This window comes from Bidens hawaiensis, unplaced genomic scaffold (genome assembly GCF_021521415.1).
Source record: "Bidens hawaiensis isolate Kalapana, Puna unplaced genomic scaffold, B.hawaiensis_p1.1 tig00419406_1, whole genome shotgun sequence".
Lineage (NCBI taxonomy): Eukaryota > Viridiplantae > Streptophyta > Magnoliopsida > Asterales > Asteraceae > Bidens > Bidens hawaiensis.
In genome coordinates, this window is record NW_027504851.1 from 161,586 (window position 1) to 169,170 (window position 7,585).

The following is a 7,585-nucleotide window of genomic DNA, read 5'->3' on the forward strand; positions in this document are numbered from 1 at the left end:
AATGTCATCCATATGCAAGTACAGAATGAATGCTGTCACAGGACTCAATAAGCCAACCAAGATCCCCTTAATCCATTGTGTTTTCACACTTCCCATTGTTTCAACTTTTTGGTCCGATAATATCCATAACCAAATGTGACATATTACGACAAAATTTCAATCACTTAGCATGTCTTTTATAAAAACAACTCAACATGTGTTGGGGTGTAACAGTATTCCCTCTTTGAAAGTTGAGAGATTCAAATCGTACAGCAGACAAATTTAGTTTCGTTAAAAGAAAAAAAACTAACATTTATGACCAAATAAATTAAAGGTGGATTGTTTTTATTAATCCTAACTAAAGAATTGGTTGATAACGATCCACCTTTTATCATATTTGTTTTCAACGGTCCGTGACTAACAGAATTCTAACGTCGTTAGTTGTAGGTCGTCGGGAAAATGTTCTGGTGATGTTCAATTGTTTATGTTGAGTTTTCTGGTAAAAAATGTGACTTGTCCGGCCAAGAACGTTTTTCCAGCTACATGCAAGTAATGACGTTATGATTCTATTAGTCACGAATTGTTGAGAAAAATACGTTAAAAAATAGACCGTTAACAACTAATTCGTTAATTTAGACCGAAAGTAGCCAAAATAATAGTTGAGATTAATAAAAAAGAATATACCTAAAATAAATAAATGAAGTACCATGGTTAAGAAGACAGAGTAAGAAATGTTGCAACCATACCAACTACCAAATATCAAATTCAACCAAGAATTAAGGCAAAAGTCAACTATGAACTCTCTTACATGATTCAACTTTTGATGCCATCACCATCCCATCCCATCCCATCCCATCCCATCCCATCCCATCCCATCTTTATCTTTCTGTTTTCTTTGAAAAATATACACTAGTCAAATGTCTCATTAGGATCATATGATGTTCAACATGATGATGATGAGTACAAACATCTGCTTCTCTATAACATTGTTTCTGCTAATCATCAACCCTGCTCTTTCACTTCCGTTATGCACAAATTCAAGTAAGTTTTTTTATTAAATTTTGATGACTATATATACTTTCATGCTTAACATATCTTGAACTGTTTGTATATTGTAACAGAAGCACCCTTAACACCCAAGACACCACTGGTTTTTTGTAATTACAATGGCAGTTCCTGCTGCGATTCGACCGATGACTCGAATATAAAGAAGCAGTTTGATTCCTTGAACATATCTCAACCTGCCTGTGCTTCTGTCCTTAAATCCATCCTTTGTTTGGTATAAACACATATTTTATTCCAAAGTTTTTTACGGTTTTTTATGGGTCAGTTTGTATTGATATATCGCAGTATCGTTCTATCTAGTTTCTTACTAGGCAGTTTTTTATAATATAACATTAATTGGTATAAACTTATATTTTATTCCAAAGTTTTACGGTTTTTTATGGGTCAGTTTGTATTGATATATCGCAGTATCATTCTATCTAGTTTCTTACTAGACAGTTTTTTATAACATAACATTAAACTAGATTTAAACGTGTTCATGTGTTAAATTTCAGCGATGTGACCCGTTTTCAGCAGAATTATTTTCGACCCGACCCGTTGCACCACAAGTTCCTGTCCTATGCAATTCTACTGTTACAAGTAGTAACAGTTTTTGTGAAAAAGTATGGGATGCATGTCAAAATGTATCTGTAAAATATTCGCCTTTTTCGTCGTCGAATTCGAGTAATAAACTTAGTGATATCTGGTCATCGGGATCCGAATTTTGTAGCGTAATTGGCGGGCCTCGGGCCAGTGATTCGGTTTGTTTTGATGGCTAAAAAGTGAGCTTAAATATTACTACAAATAGCATGAAATCGCCTCCAGCCGGTATGTGTTTGGAAAAGATAGCCAATGGTTCTTATTTGGATATGGTGGCTCATACAGATGGTTCGAGCCGCGCGTTTTTCTCGAACCAGAAAGGACAAATTTGGTTAGCTACAATTCCAGATGTCGGCTCTGGACGCGGGATGGATCTCGACGAGTCCAACCCGTTTCTTGACTTGACTGATGAGGTTCATTTTGATACTCAGTTCGGGTTGATGTCGATCGCTTTGCACCCGAATTTTGCGTAAAACGGGCGTTTTTTCGCTTCGTTTAATTGTGATAAAACGCAAACGCCAAGTTGTGCGGGTCGGTGTGCGTGCAACTCCGACGTGAATTGTGATCCATCGAAGCTGGGTTCGGATACTCCAGCTCAGCCGTGCCAGTATCAGAGTGTGGTGGCGGAATACTCGGCTAATGTGACGTCATCCTCACACGCTTCTGTAGTAAGTAGTGTTACTTTTTATGCATTCTTTTGTTGATAAATGGTCCGTCTTTCAGTGGGATTTTACTGGGTACGTTTTTTTTTTTTTAAGATTACAACGGCTTCGCCCGTGGAAGTGAGGAGGATATTTACGATGGGACTTCCGTTCACGTCTCATCACGCCGGACAGATTCTGTTTGGACCGGACGGGTACTTGTATTTCATGATGGGGGATGGTGGTGCGGGTGATCCGTACAATTTTGCACAGAACAAAAAGTCATTGCTTGGCAAGATTATGAGATTTGATGTTGATAACATACCCAGTAAGTCAAATATGAGTCTGAACAGTTAAGGAAACTGCACAGTTGACTTTTAAAGTCAAACAGACCAACATTTAAACTTCAAATTGAATTCTTAAACTTTACAATTTTGTAAATTTTCAAAAGGAATATAAAACATAAGTTAAAATGAAGCAAAAATAAACAGATTTTTATTAAATGTCATAATGAAAAAGCATCAAATTAGAGTCAACAAAAGTAACAGTTTGACCTCAAAAGTCAAACAATACAATTTGCATAATGCAGATCATCAGAACTTGAACTGTAAATCCAGGTGAATCAGAAGTCACGAGCCTCGGGTTATGGGGAAACTATTCTATCCCGAGAGACAATCCGTACACCGAAGACAATGATTTACTGCCCGAAATCTGGGCCTTAGGATTACAAAACCCGTGGCGTTGCAGCTTTGACTCAGAAAGACCATCTTATTTCATGTGTGGAGATGTTGGCCAGGTATTTAATTTTCAAACCACTCTCATTCAAACAACACTACATTTCTTAATAAACCGATTAATATTGTTTCATTTGTCAAAGAACGAATACGAAGAAGTGAATACGATAACTAAAAACGGGAACTACGGGTGGCGTGTTTATGAAGGAACAACTATTTATACTCCTGAAAAAACTCCTGGTGGAAACACATCTGCAAGCTCCATAAATCCTATTTTTTCGGTAATGGAATACAAACATTCAGACGTAAACAAGAACGAAGGCTCGGCTTCAATAATAGGCGGGTTCTTTTATCGGTCCACAACTGATCCGTGTCTACAGGGAAGGTAAACTAAAGTTTGACTTTTGATTAAATGTTTTGACTTTCAAAGTCAAATGTAACAAATGTTGAATGTTGGTGTTTCACTTTTCAGTTACTTGTTTGGAGATCTATACGCGCATAATATGTGGGCCGGGGCTGAAACACCGGTGAATAGCGGGAATTTTACAACGAGTGGGATTACTTTCGGTTGTGCTAAGGACTCACCGGTGCCATGTGATCTTGTGCCAGGGAGTGAGATTCCTGCATTGGGTTATCTTTTTTCGTTCGGTCAAGATAATAACAAGGATGTATATTTGTTAACTTCTAGTGGCGTGTATAGAATTGTTCCTCCGAGCCGTTGTGGTTACACGTGTGCATATGAAACTAGCCCGGCTCCAACTTCACCTCGTGGTTCGGGTGCAAACGTGTTGAAGGGTTCATGCACAAGTCTGTTGTTGCTTCTCTTGTTTTTCATTGGGTTGAGCTACTAAAGACTATGGTAACATCTTACACTCATGTATTAATGTATTATTATCAAGTAAATTTTCTGAGTATTTTTATGTAATTTTTTGTTTATGACCTCAACTGATGTCTCATATTTACCGTTGAAATATTGATGTTTGAAAGAAAGTATAACTTAACTTTCTCATAAAAAAAACTATATACTTTCTAAAAAATTGTAAAATTCATCACTGACCAAACATGTGAATGTTATAAATCTTATCAGTGACAGACTAGAGAACTTCTTATAGCGAGTACCAATTCCTAATTCGAAGTCTTTTCGATTAGTTTTAATAGTCTTTTTTTTATTAAAAAAAAGAACGACAAGAAAAAATATATTTTGTAAGCTATGAGCTATCCATGTAATCCTTTAGTCCTAACCCCTTAATAACAAAAACATAAAATATTAAGCAAGCAGTGTTTTAAGACCATTCACAATAAAGAGACCTAAAAACACTCACTTTAAAACGTCTAATTAACTACTACATCTGAAAAAACACGTATTCTTCAAAAACACCAAAAACCTAGTTAACAAAGTGAAACAAAACCCAAAAACATTACCAGATCATTACTACTTTTTTGATGGAAAATCGCCTAAAACCGCCACCTAAGCAATCCTAAACCGGGTGAATCCATCCCATTGAGGACGCTTTAAATCAACACCCGACACATTTTGACCGACCCTTAACTAAAACTAGCCATGTTGATCATAAAGGGGAAAGATGTACTTCTTAATTTAAGATCCAACAACTTCTACATTAAATTACAACGAGCCCGTACCAAAACTTCCCCATACACAGTATGTATAATCAAAACAGTAAACACCCATCTAAGAAAGAAGGGAACTTAAAAAAAATAATCAAAGAATCCCGAACCGAGCACATTTTTTCTTGATCGGCCCACACTTTGTCACGGTGGGTGTCATCTCATGTTGCAGCATTGAGGGCGGCCATAAATCTGTAACTTGTTCCACATGCATAACATTTGTCTTGGAGATTGATAGTGTGCTGTGTAATAATCTTCTATGCAACCAAATTGACAAAACCTCGAATTGTGCACATATTCCTCACGCTTCGTGCTGTTAAATTGTCCTACCCACATTCCCATACTCACATCTTCCATCTTGAATAGGTTCAGTTTATGTTCCTCAAATTCGGTTGCAATGAACTCAGCAATGTCGGATGATATAATGTAGCCAGGCCCGTTTGCATACGGTGGATAATCTTCTTCTGGCCATTCCTGATAGCATTAACAAAATTTAAATCATCTTAAAAAGATTACCATCTCTTATGAAGAGAAAAAAATTAGATTAAAGTATTAATACCTCATATGTGACGGACCATTTACCACTTCGTAGGGGTTTATGATAATAATTCATATTTCCAATATACAAGCTCTTGCCATCGCCTATTTTATTTGCTTCGTTTAAAGAAGCGTCGACTCTAACAAATGTGTCATCGTCACACTTCATAACATATTTGGCAGATGCCGTACGAACCTGAATATATTCAAAGAAAAAAGTTTAAAAATTAAAGATTAAGTACCCTGTTAGCATATAAAACGAGACCATTTTTTTTCTTAGCTTACCCCGTATTCACATATTGCGATGGTCTTCAACACAACAAGATCATAGTTATCCATGTAAGGCACAATCACTATGTCCCCAAAGAATTCTGCCTCTTTCTTTAACTCAATGTTCACTTCCTTTCTCGCATGCTGGAAACGCAACTCGTTTAAGGTTAGAAGAATAATATTATTATTAATAATAATAATATTATAAACGTGTTATTAGTGTCTTCACATACCAATGCAACAAAAAAATGAGCAATAACACGTGAAGATTTAATAAGACTATGCTGCATCCAAGACTTCCTAACCGCCATCCGTTCAGCAAAATGATTCCCAGCTGATAGCACACCAATAAACATATCAACAGGCCCGTCTGGAATAGGCGGGGCCCGCCATTTATCCGACATTTCCAGGTGTCGTTGAGGAGCAAAACTAGGATGTGTCGACGGTAACGAAGCAGCAAAAACGGCATTCACATCAATGTCCCCGTTCAAAGCCAAACCCGTAGCATCCTCTAACGCAAAACCCTAAAACAAACTCAATTGTTTTCAATTAATAATGTTTTTTAAAACATAAGTAAAGTTATTCAAAATGCTTACTAACCGTTCGATAAGGAAACGAAGTAATATGCCTTCCATCGACATTAACATGATAACCCTCTAATCCGGCACTAAGCGTTAAAACAAACAGCTTCCCTTCTGCAAAAGGGTAAGGCCAGTCAACCGTCACCGTCTTATTCGTTCTACCTATGAGCCGGTTTAACCACCAGCTCGATTTTTTCTCCTCCTTGTGGTCATCATCATCACGGATCCATTTTTCACATTTCACCTCACCATCAACTACAAAAACACTAATACTTAACTAACCATCGTCAAATTATGCATACTAATCCTAATAATAATAATAATAATAATAATAACTACTTACCGGTCTCTTCATCGGGCCGAGATTTCCACCCTTCACACCGATGAGCGGATCCCCACTGCATCCGATAACACGTATTCTGTTCAATCACTCCAATCCCCCTTCAACCTCGGGTTAAAATGCAAAATCCTCGGAGGGTCCTCGCCATCAACCGTCTTCAAACCTTGCAACTCCATCATAAACTGTGACACCATCAAATACTGCCCCGATTTCAACAACGAAATCTTCGGGTCCTGCACCGCATGAGCCTCCCGCGGCCTGCCCACAAGCGTCACATGTGATCCCAATGTCATCCCACAAGGAAGCACAATAATACTCCCTTTTGCCCTAAACACGGACCCCGATAACGCAATCGAATTCGGACAACTCTCGTTTAATGTCCGATTCTCGGGTAACTTAATTTGAAACCCTTTAAATCGACCCGATTCGAGTTCTTCCCAAACCTTCTTCCCAATTACAAAAGCCTCACTAGCTGATTTCTGAATATCCCCAAACCCGAACCCGAACCCGAAAGACTCACCACTTAAATTATTCAAATAAAAACTAACGGTCGATAAAGTATTAAACTTTCGGACTGAATTCGATGGCGTTTTCGCAACGGGGTCTTCGATTGGCCGAACCGGGGCTTCTTTCTGTTGCAACTCTTCTTCACTATCTAAAACCAAAGCATAAGGTCTTGTATTAATGTTGTCAGCGAACAAGACTTTGTCGGTAGCTATATTTGAGACGAATGGGAGTTCTAAGCCGACAATGAGTAGATACAGAACAAGTGAAATGAATAGGAACTGAATGGACCGTTTTTGCCTTAACGAGATGAACCAGTCTAGCTTGGTTCGCTTCATGTTTGGTTTTTTGGAGAATGAAAATGAATAAAAGAAATAGGGTGGATTTATTTAGGAGACGCTAACGGTAATATAATTAGCTTTGATCATGAAAAAGAAAAGAGTTGAAGGCAGTTTGAAAAACGAAGTGGAATGAATATTGGGAAACTGTATGAACCCCACGGACGCGGTTTGATGGTTGAGATGTTGAGAGAGAAACAAAGTGTGTGCGTGTGGTGGGGTTATGAAAGGAAGCTTTAACAGGTGGGTTATTATTATTATTATTATTATTATTCTCATAGCAGTTCAAATAGAATTCAAAAAGATGCCGTTAATGGGGTCTTTTTTTTTCTTTTTCCTTTTTTGCTCTTTTTATTTGTTTTTATAAGTTTGTTTGTTAAAAGAATTCCGT

At 37.6% G+C, this 7,585-nt stretch overlaps 2 pseudogenes across 2 annotated transcripts; one reads left to right on the forward strand and one right to left on the reverse strand.

Annotated features, from left to right (window-relative positions):
• Positions 1–847: 847 nt before the first annotated feature.
• Positions 848–3,849, forward strand: LOC143608709 (HIPL1 protein-like; annotated as a pseudogene). The gene is made up of 7 exons (XR_013149312.1): positions 848–1,020; positions 1,101–1,258; positions 1,539–2,291; positions 2,382–2,592; positions 2,882–3,060; positions 3,142–3,383; positions 3,471–3,849. The product of XR_013149312.1 is annotated as an HIPL1 protein-like (transcript).
• Positions 3,850–4,665: 816 nt separating this feature from the next.
• LOC143608710 (hydroxyproline O-galactosyltransferase GALT6-like) lies at positions 4,666–7,194 on the reverse strand (annotated as a pseudogene). Its single transcript, XR_013149313.1, has 6 exons — positions 6,356–7,194; positions 6,032–6,267; positions 5,665–5,955; positions 5,447–5,575; positions 5,184–5,357; positions 4,666–5,098 (listed from the first exon to the last, which is right to left on the reverse strand). The product of XR_013149313.1 is annotated as a hydroxyproline O-galactosyltransferase GALT6-like (transcript).
• Positions 7,195–7,585: the final 391 nt, after the last annotated feature.